The following is a 14231-nucleotide window of genomic DNA, read 5'->3' on the forward strand; positions in this document are numbered from 1 at the left end:
GTAACAACATATTGGAGGTGAATATATAGTTTCTTGGGGACCCTCATTCTTTTAGCATAGGTTGAAAAGAAGACAATATAACTATTGACTCTTCTCCCATTTCTGTCAAATACCCCAGAGAAGCATTGGACACTTTTTTTCTTGGAAACACTCTGCATTCCATTGATGGTTAGCATCACTGAACTTGAACATATGAAGGAGAGTCGGCCTGAGTTAAGGAACCAATTTCTTCAGTGCAGCATGACTTGCAGGGGCAAGTGTCCATTGGGGACTTATTTTCTAGGTACAAAATACTGATTGAAAGCTTAGTTAACTATGTATGAAATTTTTGTTCTCTCAATTAATTGGGGGCATTAAATTATGGCTGCTACAAAGAGCAGAAAAGTCTTTATGAAAATTGAACCCGTTAAAGGGAACTCTCCCAGTTTAGTGGCAATAAATTGTAGCAGTCTGCAATGATGATGACCTTTAGCAAGAATAGCTAGCTTCTCTGTTAGTGGAAAAGGTATCAGAAGACTGTATTTGAGGTCATAGAAAAAGATCTGGCAAAATGCCAGTACAGTGAGGTTACACATATTATCAGTTGGAAAATTAATTAGTTGCTTAATCAGCACTTACAAGGCAAATACTTTCTTTTACATTCTTCTGAAAAATACTCAATTCCTATGGTCTATGTTCCATCAAAGTTCATATGTTGAAATCATAACAGCCCACAGAAATCACATTAGGAATTACATATTTTCAGATAATGATTTAGGCCATAATGGCAGAGTTTTCATCCATGTAATTGGTACCTTTGTTTTCAAAAAAGACCCCAGATCACTTTTGAGACTCAGCTAGAAGGTGGCATCTAAAATCCAGCAAACAAGCTTTCAACAGATACCTAATATGTCAGATTAATGATGGACTCCCCAGACTCTAAAACTGTAAGAAATAATTTTTTGCCCTTTAGAAAAACTAACTGGTAAAGCTAAACGTCAAAATCCTGAAATTCATAGCTCTGTAAAACAAGGAAAGAGGATAGTTAGTTCAAAGCCAGTCTAAGCCACATACAGGATGCCATCACAAGCAAAACTAAAAGATCCCCTTTTGTGGTATTTGGTTATAGTGGCCCAAATGTAGTAAGACATTAATAATAAATATGTTTTCTGTGCTTAGTGGTAGCATTTTCCTCTGAAAGAATCTGATCAATTAAGCAAGTTCCCAGCACAGACTGTTATTAACAGTTACTTTGAATGGATGCGCTGATAATGAAGCTAAACAAGGAAATATAATGCATTCTAGAGAGGCAGCAATGAAAGAGAAAAAAAAAACAAATTCTACAAATTTTTCAAAGTAACGGTAGAGAATATCAAGGTAATGAGCTGAACAAATATAAAAAGGGGATTCAAAAACCATAAAAACACGTTAAAATACAAGGATGAGCATAGGGTCATGAAGACATTTTAGAAACCAGTCTTGGGTTGGTCTTCAGAAGAACAACATAAAGACAGATGCTTCTGTGACATTAAGGTACTCAGACATTTTAAAAAGTGTTTAATACCCATAAACAACAAGGAACTAAAAGTTAAACTGCTCTAAGTTTCTAGATCACCTAGTCTGAATGGCTATCATCAAATGACAACAAATTATGACACAGATGTGGGGGACAAGGACCCCTAACATAATGTTGATGAAGGTGTAAATGAATGCAGCCACTTTTGAAATCAGTTTGTAAGCTTGACAAAAATAAAAATAAGTATACCATATTATATTTGGAGGGTGCTTGTTTGTTCCTGGATGCCCAGACCCGAAATAATCACACAGAAATTATATTAATTATAACACTGTTTGGCCTATAACTTATTCATATTTCTAGCTAACACTTACATCCTAAATTAACCCATCCCTGTTAATTTGTATTTTACCTTGAAACTTGTAGTTTACCGGTAATGTTCATGGGTGTCTTTCTCCTTCAGCTGCTACATAGTATCTCTCTGACTCCATCAACTCTCTCTCTCTCTCTCTCTCTCTCTCTCTCTCTCTCTCACTGTTCAGATATTCTGCCTGGCTTTACTGTTAAGCCATTGGACAAATCAGTGTTTTTATTAACCAATGGTAATAAAACACATTTACAACACACAGAGGGGAATCCCATATCACCTCCCCTTTTCTGTATAAATAAAAAGGAAGGTTTTAACTTTAACAGAGTAAAATTAAATATAAGAAAACAGGTATCAAGCTAAAATTACAGTTGCAATATTTGTATCTACTTTATCCTTTATTGTAACTAAGGAAAACTATAATTATAACAATCTATTCTTCTCCTCCATCAAAGACCCCAGAAGGATATAATATTGCCTAAGTTAACAAGAAGTGCATTGTAAGCAACTTTCAAAACACTAAAATTGAAAGAGACACCTTACTGTCTAAACAGTCACCCAAAGTTCTTCTGTAACATTGGGGCATTCATCCTTAGCCTACATGCCCATAGTATCTGTCAGACTTTTCCATGCAGCAGAAAATTTCAAAGACAGTTCTGCCTATATTGGAAGTTTGTCAGTCACTTTCTTCTGTCTCCTGTACAATGTCTGATAGACGATTTCATGAAGCAGGAACCAAAAGGACTATTTACCGTTTTAAAGCAACTTTAGCCATCATTTTTCTGTGGGTCCTGCATGTCCGGTTCATGCAGCAAACCATTAAGCAGTCCAGACAAGAGTGGTTTCTTGCCCAAATAGCTAACCGACTCCATAAGGAGCCTCTTCAATACCCATCAGCCTCTTGAAGTAGATTGGTGCTGCCAAGAGCAGTTGATAAGTCATGAAAAGTCCTTAGTTCTAAATATTTTAAATGTTATATTAGTCTTTGAACAGTTTGAAGAATACCTATCCATCTGAATTATACCTCTGTATATCTAGAAAACCTAACTAACATTACTATAAGCTTGACTATTTTATATAACTATTAACCTGTATTTGTTAATTATACATTACATTTTAAATGAGTTGTTTAAGCACAATACCTTAATCAAGAGCAGAAATATACATGTAACAAAATTGACCTTAAATCTGTATCAATAAACAAAGATCCATACCAATACAAAGTATTCATCTATATAGCATATCCCCCTTTAAAAGTAACCAAATATTGGTAAACAATAATATAGGGAATTTGGGCTTTGTTTTCTCTACACTTTCTGCTGATTTGGGGCACTGTTAATCAGGTTTTTCATGGAGTTTCCCGTGTGATAAGTCCATCTCAGCCAGTAGTCCTGAAGCTGTCATGGATGTTGGTCTATCTGGGCTATTGCTTCAGAGGCTCTTGTTTGATCAAACCATATTAGCCATTTGGGAATCCACAGCATTTTATCCTCTGTAGAAATAAAAGTAGAACCTCTTTTCCAAAGCAACATATCCTTAAACTCAAATTTTGAAGTCAAGATACTATTAAAATAAATTTATTGGTTTAGCTTAGCAGCCCAAACAATGAAATGTCTCTCTGTACTTAGCTCATTCACAGTAGAAAAAAAATCAAAGAAAACACAATTTTATATATATATATATATATATATATATATATATATATATATATATATTCCAGACTCTTTGTGTATATTCCATCTTTATGTACCTTATTTTTCTTACTCTATTAATTTTTATATGTTTAATATTTATTTCATTATCTTTACTCCTTTAATCTATGGCTGTCTGTACTCTTTTATATTATAACTGATCTCTCTCTCTCTCTCTCTCTCTCTCTCTCCCTCTCTCTCAAGCCTACATATATTTATCCAACACTGTGACCTCCTTTAGATAGCTTTTCCATCTGAATTTGTTTTTGTTATGTGTCTGTAATTATTTTTTGAACAGTACCACTTTATTTTCTTTTAATAAAATGCTAAGTGGGACCACCGCGCAGTGGGTCTATGTCACCATGAAACAATTCATAACATGCTGATCACAGACCCCTTTTAACTACCAGGCCTCCTGAAAGAGCCAGAGCTGTTTTTGCAACTAGTGTGAACCAGGAAGCTGCGATTTCTTAAAGAAGCCATATGGATTTTTTTTTTTCTGAATCAGGAAGACCTCTCTTAAAGGAGCCACAGAACCCCTGCTTGCCACCAACAAACAGAGCCCATCCAAAAGAATTCCTTTCCAAGCTCTCTCAGGTTTTACATAGATGTAGCTGCCCATGTTGTGGCATCAATTTTGTAGTTGGAGGTTTTTTGTTTGTTCTGGCTGCCCATACCTGAAATAATCACACAGAAATTATATTAATTGCAGCACTGCTTAGACAATAGTTTGTGCATATTTCTAGCTAACTCTTACATCTTAAATCAACCTATTTCTATTCTTTTGTATTTTACCATGAGGCTCATGGTTCACGGATAAGGTTCCCAGGCATGTTTCTCCTTTAGCAGCTACATGGCATCTCTCTGACTCTGCCTACTCTCTCTATATATTTCTGTTCAGATTTTCGGCCTGGCTTTACTCTGTTAAGCCATTGGCCAAAAGTTAATTTTATTAACTAATGATAATAAAACATTCACAACAGACAGAGGGGAATCCAATATCACCATATGACCCAGCTATAAGACTCCAATGTGTATTCCCAAAGGATTCTATAACCTACTGCAGAGAAAATAATCCCACAGGAATTGCAGAGTATAAATTGACATAAACACAGAAATATATACAACATGTAAGCAAGATAAAGAAGTAGATTCACAAATAGTCTATCTTCCCCTCAAATATGCCTCCCAAAGATATTTGGTCTCTATAGTTCATGGTCTTTGAATGCTGTCTTTAGTAGTATATGATCATGTACTACTCTTTTAATAGGTATATGTGAGACAAACACAGCTTCCTGGTTGCTGCATTTTTTTTTCAGATATGCTTTGTTTGCTGATGGCAAACAGATGTGTAGCTCCTTTAAGAAATGACTTCCTGGTACATACTGGAAGCACAGAGGGATATTTTGAGAGGTTCTGCTATGGAGTACTTGAATGGGATTTTTGGGTAGTGTGCTGCCAGCTACTTGGTGATGCCACAGGCCAACTGCTTCCCAGAGTTAAAGTGTTAACATAGCTCCCAGAGTTGGCAGAAAATAGACCTCTGCCATGTTGGAAAGTCAAGCAGGGTAGAACCAACAGTGAAAGTGGCCATTCTGGTCCTAGACATAACTGCTTAACAGTTTAAAAGAAGTGATCAAAAAATGATTGCAGATACACAATAGGACAAATTCAGACAAAAAAAGACCTCTAAGTGGGTCACAGTGTTGGATAAATGTACATGGGCTTAGGACACAGAGAAGAAAGAGTATAGATAGTCATGTATTGAAGAAATAAAGATAATAAAATATATATTAAAAAGGAATAAAGTAAAAAAAATAAGCCACATAAAATGAAATATACACAGAGAGTCTGGATTTGTATATTATTATGTTTTCTTTGGATTTTCTGACTGTTAATGAGCTAAGTGCTGAAAAACATTTGATTCTGGGGGATGCTAAGCTAAACGACATATATATTTTAAAGGCATTTTGACTTCAAAATTTGAGTCTAAGGATATGTTACTTTGGAAAGAGATTCTGATTTCTTTCCACAGAAGATGAGAACCTCTAGATTTATTCCAGGCTAATTTGGTTTGATAGAACAAGGCCTCCTGAAAGGTCTTTGTGCATCCTAAAATTACCTCACCAAACTAACTGTAAGAAGCAGTTTGGACAGAACAATGTCCAAATTCCCAAAATAATTATTTGTAAATATTTGTTTAATTTAAAGGGGAATATGATACAGAAATGAATACTTTACATTGGTATGAAGTTTGGTTTATTGATACAAATTTAAGGTCAATTTTGTTATATGTATATTTCTAGTCTTGTTTAAGGTATTATGTGTATGCAGCTCATTTAAAATGTAATGTATAACTAATAAATACAGAATAATAGTCATCTTTAATACTCAAACTTTTAATTTTTTTGGTTTTCTAGATATACATAGATAGATTTAAGTTAGATAATCTTCAACACTACAAAGACCCACAGAATAAGGCATTTAAAATGTTTTAAGAACTTAGTCTTTTCTCAACAGTGAGACATGTCTGCTCTCCCAGCACCAATTACTTCAGAGAGGTTGATGGGCATTGAAAAAACTTCGTAAGGAATTTTCCCTCAAAGTGACAAGCTAGTTATTTGAGCAAGAAAGTGCTCTTGTCTGGACTGCTTGATGGTATGCTGTATAAACTGGACATAAAGGACCCCCAGAAAAGTGACTGCTGAAGTTTCAAGAAGATGGGATGTTCCTTCAGGGTTCCTCCTTCACAGAGATAAAACTGCCAGACATTCTTCAAGGCACAGAAGAAAGCAACTGATGAACTTTGCATTTACAAGGCAAAGCAGATCTTCAAATTTCCTGCTTCATTAAAAATTCTGCTGGATACTATTGGTCTATAGGCTGAAGATGGATGCCCCAATGTTACAAAAGAACTTTTGGTGACTATTCAGCCAGAGAGATGTCTCTGTAAATTCTAGAGTTTTGGAAGCTGCTTACAATGCACTTCCTGTTTACTTATGCAATATTATATCCTTCTGGAGTCTTTGATAGAGTTGAAAACAGTTAAAGTTTTTCTTAGCTATAATAAAAAATAAATTAGATATGAAAATTTAAACTCACAAAGATAAAATAGATGACAGAATATTTCCTTTAATTTTTAATATACAAATTGGCTAAATATTATAATTATAATTTATGTTTGACAACTGTTTTGTATATGTAATTTTAGTATGTTAAAGTTGAAACCTTCCTTTTTTAATTAGACAGGAAAGAGGAGATGATGTGGAATGTACTTTTATAAATGTGTTGCTTTTATTGGTTGATGAATAAAGCTGTTCAAGCCAGTGGTTCGCAGAGTAAAGTGAGACAAGAAACAGAGACATAAAGAGAGAATAGGCAAGGTCAAAGAGATGCCATGTAGCTGCGAAAGGAGAAAGATATTTCCAATAAGCCACAGCCTCATGGCAATACATAGATTAATAGAAATATGTTCATTTAAGATGTAAGAGCTAGCTAGGAATACGCCTGGGCCATTGGCCAAACAATGTAATTAATATGTTTTTGTGTGATTATTTGGGTCTGGGTATTTGGGAAACAAAAGCACAGTCTCCATTTATATGTATATGTGAATAACTCATTATCAAGATAATCATGTGTACAATATCATTAAGTAATACATGCTCTAAGTATACTATTTTGGAGATTATATGTTTGAATCATATAATCAAAGTCATATATACAAATGATTAATGATAGTACTATTTATATAATGAAGTATTTAACAGACTGTTATGAGTTCTTTACATGGATGACTTTAATAAATTATGAATCTTAAAATTTTGTTAACAGAGCTGTGTATGTGTATGTATGAATGTGTATGTGCATGTGTGTACTTGTGTTTCTGATTGCAGTGTATTTAACACCGTGTGGTACACAGTAGTTTCTTGTTATGCATACTGATACATGTTTAACTGTCAGTGAAGGTTACCCAAGAAATAGATGTTCTCTAACTTCAGGGTTACTGAAATTGTAAGCATGATCAGGGAGAAAAAGAAATGTAAAGTGAACATAAGAATATTCACCAAAGAGATCTACATGGGTCTAGATCAGTCAGTTTCAAGAAAAGAGTTTCTGAGGATGAGATACCAAACCTGGAGAAATGTATAATAAATTGATATATTTATTGACATTTGCCCTTTGTCACAAAGTATTTGAAAAATTTTACATAATCAAATCCATTTTTCCTCAAAAAGTCCTTTACCTGAATTGAACAAAGAGAGAACCTGAGGTACCAAATAGAGATTGTGAGTTCTGCAAGATTCTATCAATGTAGAACTTTTCTTGTCACAATTATGCAATAATGTCTTTAAAATGAAAGAGTGCCAGAAAGAGAGAGAATGAATATTTCAGAAAACAAAATAAGAGTCCTCAGAGAAGTTTGTGGTATAGGCAAAAAATGAGAGAATATCATTGATAGAAAGAGAATCCATTAAGGAAGAACAATATGAAATATGAGATGAAGTCCAAAAGAACACATTTACTTATACACTCAAAGACTTGGAAATTATGGGGAAAGGTCTGGTTACCATTCCAAGCAAAGAGAAACATTTTTGCAAGTGCACAATGCTTCCCCTCAAAAAAAAAGTAGAGAAACAGTTGAAATTATTTTCTTTTTGCAACACATTATGACTTTAAGATTGGGTATTTGAGTGTGAAAAAAGAAAATGTTAAATGATATTCAAGTTATCACTCAAGCACAGTCTTGTGTATAGTTTTGAATTCTACAGGTTAAGATAAATAGATAGTGTTTCTTCCTAGACTTCCTTGCACTTAGTTTTTAAAGTAAGTAATTTTTTGTAACTCCTGCCAATGTAGTTAGAGACCAGAAAGTTGGAATGAAAGTTTTCCATGTCCTTTTTTATGTAGTGGACACTAAACCTGTGAATTGCTATGATGACATGACAAAATGACATGCTGGGTGCCTTACTGAAAAAGAAACAGATGCTTTACATTCAATTTATGAAACCTCAACACTAATTTATGCTCTTGGAATAATATTGACAGACAGGAATACAAGTCATGAATAATTTAAGACTCAATCTTGATAACAGTGATAACCAAAGTTCAGTAGAGGAGAATTGGGAAACAAATAGTATACAAGATCTTAAAGAATGAGTCAGAAAGCACAATGTTTCTGAAACTACTGGCAATGTAGGGTAGATACACATAGTTATAGAAATTCTGGAGTTATAGAAATTCTGGTTTGTCTTAATTGCTAGTTTCTATAGTCATATTGTGATCCCTATAACTTGAAGTACTAAGAAAAAAATACGAGGTGGTAGCTCCTTTGTCCCCATAGCCTGCCTGCAGCAAGCAGGGTGGGCCCTTTGTTTGCGAGCTAACCAAGCAGCATGGGGTTTCGATCTGGGCACCGAGTGAAACATCATTGAGGTGAGTGAGTGTTGCGGCAGCCGGGAACATACCTCAGCCCGCCTACAATTCCTGGCCATCCTACAGGGGCTATACTGCCCAATACCTCCTCTCTCTTCCTAGCCCATCCAGTTTACATCCAGATCCCCCCACCCCCTATCTCTCTCCCTCCCACCCTTCTTTGGTGGCATAGCGCCTCCCTGCTCAGCCTGATCGGGCGCTGGGACCAAACCCGAATCAGGAGGACAAAGGGGAGGGCGGTAGCTCCTTTGTCCCCATAGCCTGCCTGCAGCAAGCATGGTGGGCCCTTTGTTTGCGAGCTAACCAAGCAGTAAGGAGATCCGATCTGGACACCAGGAGAAACATAACTGGGGAGTGACATCACTGGGAAGGTACATCAGTGGGCAAGAAGAACTGATCCTGTAAAAGAAGATCCAGAGGAGAGTATTGGGAGGAAGAGATGGGCAGACGCCAATGCAAGAATTCACCCAACAATCTGAAAAACAACACGAAACCACCAGGAGCAAGTGATCTCACAACAGGAGGACATGAACAACTTAATCAAGAAGAAGTAGAAAAAACTGACTTCATGAAAGTGATTGACACCCTTAAACAGCATGTAAAAAATGCACTTATAGAAATGGATGAGAAGTATAACAGAAAGTTCGAGGAATTGAGTAAATCAGTGAATGATACACTAGGAAACCAAGGAAAAACAATCAAGCAGATAATGGAAACAGTTCATGACTTGAAAACTGAAATGGAGGCAAAGAAGAAAACACAAACAGAGGGCCGGCTGGACATGGAAAATCTAGGTAAACGAATAGAGACTACAGAAACAAGCATAACCAGCAGAATACAAGAGATAGAAGAAAGAATCTCAGATTATGAGGATAACATAGAGAAAATAAACACACTGATCAAAGAAAACAGCAAGTCCAACAAACTCTCATCACAAAACATTCAGGAAATCTGGGACACAATAAAAAGACCAAACCTAAGAATAATTGGAGTAGAAGAAGGAAAAGAAGTGCAGCTCAACGGTCCAGAAAATATACTTAATAAAATTATAGAAGAAAACTTTCCCAACCTGAAGAAAGATGTACCTATGAAGGTTCAAGAAGCATACAGAACACCAAATAGGCTAGATCAAAAAAAAAAAATCCCCTCGCAATATAATAATCAAAACACAAAATATACAGAATAAAGAAAGAATATTAAGAGCCACAAAGGAAAATGGCCAAGTTACTTATAAAGGTAAACCTATCAGACTTACACCGGACTTCTCTATGGAAACTATGAAACCCAGAAAGTCCTGGATAGATGTACTCCAAAAACTAAGAGACCATGGATGCAAGCCCAGACTACTATATCCAGCCAAGATTTTGTTCACTATAAATGGAGAAAACAAAATTTTCCAGGATAAAAACAAATTTAAACAATACATAGCCAAAAATCCAGCCTTACAGAAAATAATAGAAGGAAAATCACTAACCAAGGAGTCCAACAATGACCAAAATAACTCAGACATCTAGAGACCCTTCACCAGCACAACTCAAAGAAGGGAAACACACAAACCCTGCTACTAAAAAAGTGACCAGAGTTAACAACCACTGGTCATTAATATCACTTAATGTCAATGGGCTCAACTCACCTATAAAAAGGCACAGGCTAAGAGATTGGATACGAAAACAGGATCCAACATTCTGTTGTCTACAAGAAACACACCTCATCCACACAGAAAGGCACCTACTCAGAGTAAAGGGCTGGGAAAAGGCTTATAAAGCAAATGAACCCAAGAAACAAGCAGGTGTGGCCATACTAATTTTTAACAAAGTTGACTTCAAACTTAAATCAATCAGAAGAGATGGAGAGGGACATTTTATAGTCATAATAGGAATAATTCATCAGGGTGAAGTCTCAATCCTGAATATCTATGCCCCTAATATTAAAGCACCCATGTAAGTAAAAGAAACATCACTAAATCTCAAGGCAGCCATCAAACCGCACACACTAATAGTAGGAGACTTCAACACTCCTCTCTCACCAATGGACAGGTCAATCATCCAGAAACCTAACAGAGAAATTAGAGAATTAATGGAGGTAATGAAGCAAATGGACGTAACAGACATCTATAGATTATTCCACCCAAAGAGGAAAGAATATACCTTCTTCTCTGCAGCTCATGGAACCTTCTCGAAAATTGACCACGTACTCAGTAACACAGCTAACTTACACAGTTACAAAAAAAAATATTAGTAACCACCTGTGTCTTATCAGATCACCATGGATTAAAGTTAGAATTCAACAACAATGCTACCCCCAGAAAGCCTAAAAACTCATGGAAACTGAACAGTCAACTACTGAACCATACCTGGATTAAGGAAGAAATAAAGAAAGAAATTAGAGTCTTCCTTGAATTCAATGAAAATAAAGAAACAACATACTCGAACTTATGGGACACAATGAAAGCAGTCCGAAGAGGAAAGTTCATAGCACTAAGTGCCCACTTAAAGAAAACAAAGAAAGCACATATTGGAGACTTAAGAGCCCACCTGAAAGCTCTAGAAGAAAAAAGAAGCAGACTCACCTAGGAGGAGTAGAAGACTGGAAATAATCAAACTGAGGGCTGAAATCAACAAAATAGAAACACGGAAAACAATCCAAAGAATCAATGAAACAAAAAGCTGGTTCCTGGAGAAAATCAAAAAGATTGATAAACCCCTTTCCAAACTAATCAAACGACAGAGAGAGAACACGCAAATTAATAAGATCAGAAATGAAAAGGGGGACATAACCACAGACACAGAGGAAATTCAGAGAGTCCTTAGATCTTACTACAAAAGCCTGTATGCCACAAAACTGGAAAATGTAAAAGAAATGGACACTTTTTTAGATAAATACCATTTACCAAAATTAAACCAGGGCCAGGTGAACAATCTAAACTGACCTGTCAGTCGCGAAGAATTAGAAGCTGTTATCAAAAACCTCCCTACCAAAAAAAGCCCAGGACAAGATGGTTTCAATGCAGAATTCTACCAGAACTTCCAAGAAGACCTAATACCTATACTCCTTAATGTATTCCACAATATAGAATCAGAATGGTCATTACCAAATTCCTTTTATGAAGCTACAGTTACTCTGATACCAAACCCACACAAAGACTCAACCAGGAAACAGAATTACAGGCCAATCTCACTCAGGAATATCGACGCAAAAATCCTCAACAAAATACTAGATAACCGAATCCAAGAACACATCCAAAAAATTATCCATTATGATCAAGTAGGCTTCATTCCTGAGATGCAGGGCTGGTTCAACATACGAAAATCTAACAATGTAATCCATCATATAAATAAACTGAAAGAAAAAAAAACATATGATCATTTCATTAGATGCTGAAAAAGCATTTGACAAAATTCAACACCCATTTATGTTAAAAGTCTTGGAGAGATTAGGGATACAAGGGTCATACCTAAATATAATAAAAGCTATATACAGCAAGCTGACAGCTAACATCAAATTAAACAGAGTGAAACTCAAAGCCATCCCGCTTAACTCAGGAACACGACAAGGCTGTCCACTCTCGCCATACCTCTTCAATATAGTGCATGAAGTTCTAGCAATACCAATAAGAGAACATAATGGGATCAAGGGGATTGGAATTGGAAAGGAAGAAGTTAAACTTTCCTTATTCGCAGATGATATGATAGTGTACTTAAGAGACCACCAAAACTCCACCAAAGAACTTTTACAGCTGATAAACAGCTTTAGTAATGTGGCAGTATACAAGATCAACTCCAAAAAATCAGTCGCCCTCTTTTACACAAAGTATATGGAAGCAGAAAGGGAAATCAGAGAAGCGTCACCATTCACGATAGCCAGAAACAGCATAAAATATCTTGGGGTAAATCGAACCAAGGAAGTGAAAGGTCTATTTGACAAGAACTTTAAGGCATTGAAGAAAGAAATTGAAGAGGATACCAAAAAATGGAAGGACCTCCCTTGCTCTTGGATTGGGAGGATCAACATAGTAAAACTGGCAATTCTACCAAAGGCAATTTATAGATTCAATGCAATCCCCATCAAGATCCCATCAAAATTCTTCACAGATCTGGAGAGGACAATAATCAACTTTATATGGAAAAACAAAAAAACCCAGGATAGCCGAAACAATACTATAAAATAAAGGATCTTCTGGAGGCATTACCATCCCTGACTTCAAACTCTATTATAGAGCTACAGTAATGAAAACAGTGTGGTACTGGCATAAAATCAGGGAAGTCGACCAATGGAATCGTATAGAAGACCCGGATTTTATTCCACAAACCTATGAACACCTCATTTTCGATAAAGGAGCTAAATGTATACAATGGAAGAAAGAAAGCATCTTCAACAAATGGTGCTGGCACAACTGGATGTCATCCTGTAGAAGAATGAAAATAGACCCATATCTATCACCATGCACAAAACTCAAGTCCAAATGGATTAAAGACCTCAATATCAGCCCGAACACACTGAAAAGGATAGAAGAGAAAGTGGGAAATACCCTACAACAGATGGGCACAGGAGATCACTTCCTATGTATAACCCCAGAAGCACAGACATTAAGGGCAACATTGAATAAATGGGACCTACTTAAACTGAGATGCTTCTGTAAATCAAAGGACACTGTCACTAAGACACAAAGGTATCCTACTGACTGGGAGAAGATCTTCAACAACCCTGCTACAGACAAAGGTCTGTTCTCCAAAATATATAGAGAACTCAGGAAACTAGACTGTAAAATGCTAATTAACACAATTAAAAAATGGGGCACTGAACTGAACAGAGAATTCTCAACAGAATAATTTCAAATGGCCAAAAGACACTTAAGGTCGTGCTCAACTTCCTTGGCAATCAGGGAAATGCAAATCAAAACAACTTTGAGATATCATCTTACACCTGTCAGAATGGCTAAAGTCAAAAACACCAAGGATAGCCTTTGCTGGAGAGGTTGTGGAGGAAGGGGTACCCTCATCCATTGCTGGTGGGAATGCAATCTTGTGCAACCACTGTGGAAGTCAGTGTTTCGGTTTCTCAGGAAATTCGGGATCAACCTACCCCTGGACCCAGCAATACCACTCTTGGGAATATACCCAAGACATGCTCTATCATATGACAAAAGCATTTGTTCAACTATGTTCATAGCAGTATTATTTGTAATAGCCAGAACCTGGAAACAACTTACATGCCCTTTAATGGAAGAATGGATGAAGAAAGTATG

Source organism: Microtus oregoni, unplaced genomic scaffold (assembly GCF_018167655.1).
Source record: "Microtus oregoni isolate MIOR12 unplaced genomic scaffold, Mior012 000067F_ref0000223, whole genome shotgun sequence".
In the NCBI taxonomy this organism is placed as follows: domain Eukaryota; kingdom Metazoa; phylum Chordata; class Mammalia; order Rodentia; family Cricetidae; genus Microtus; species Microtus oregoni.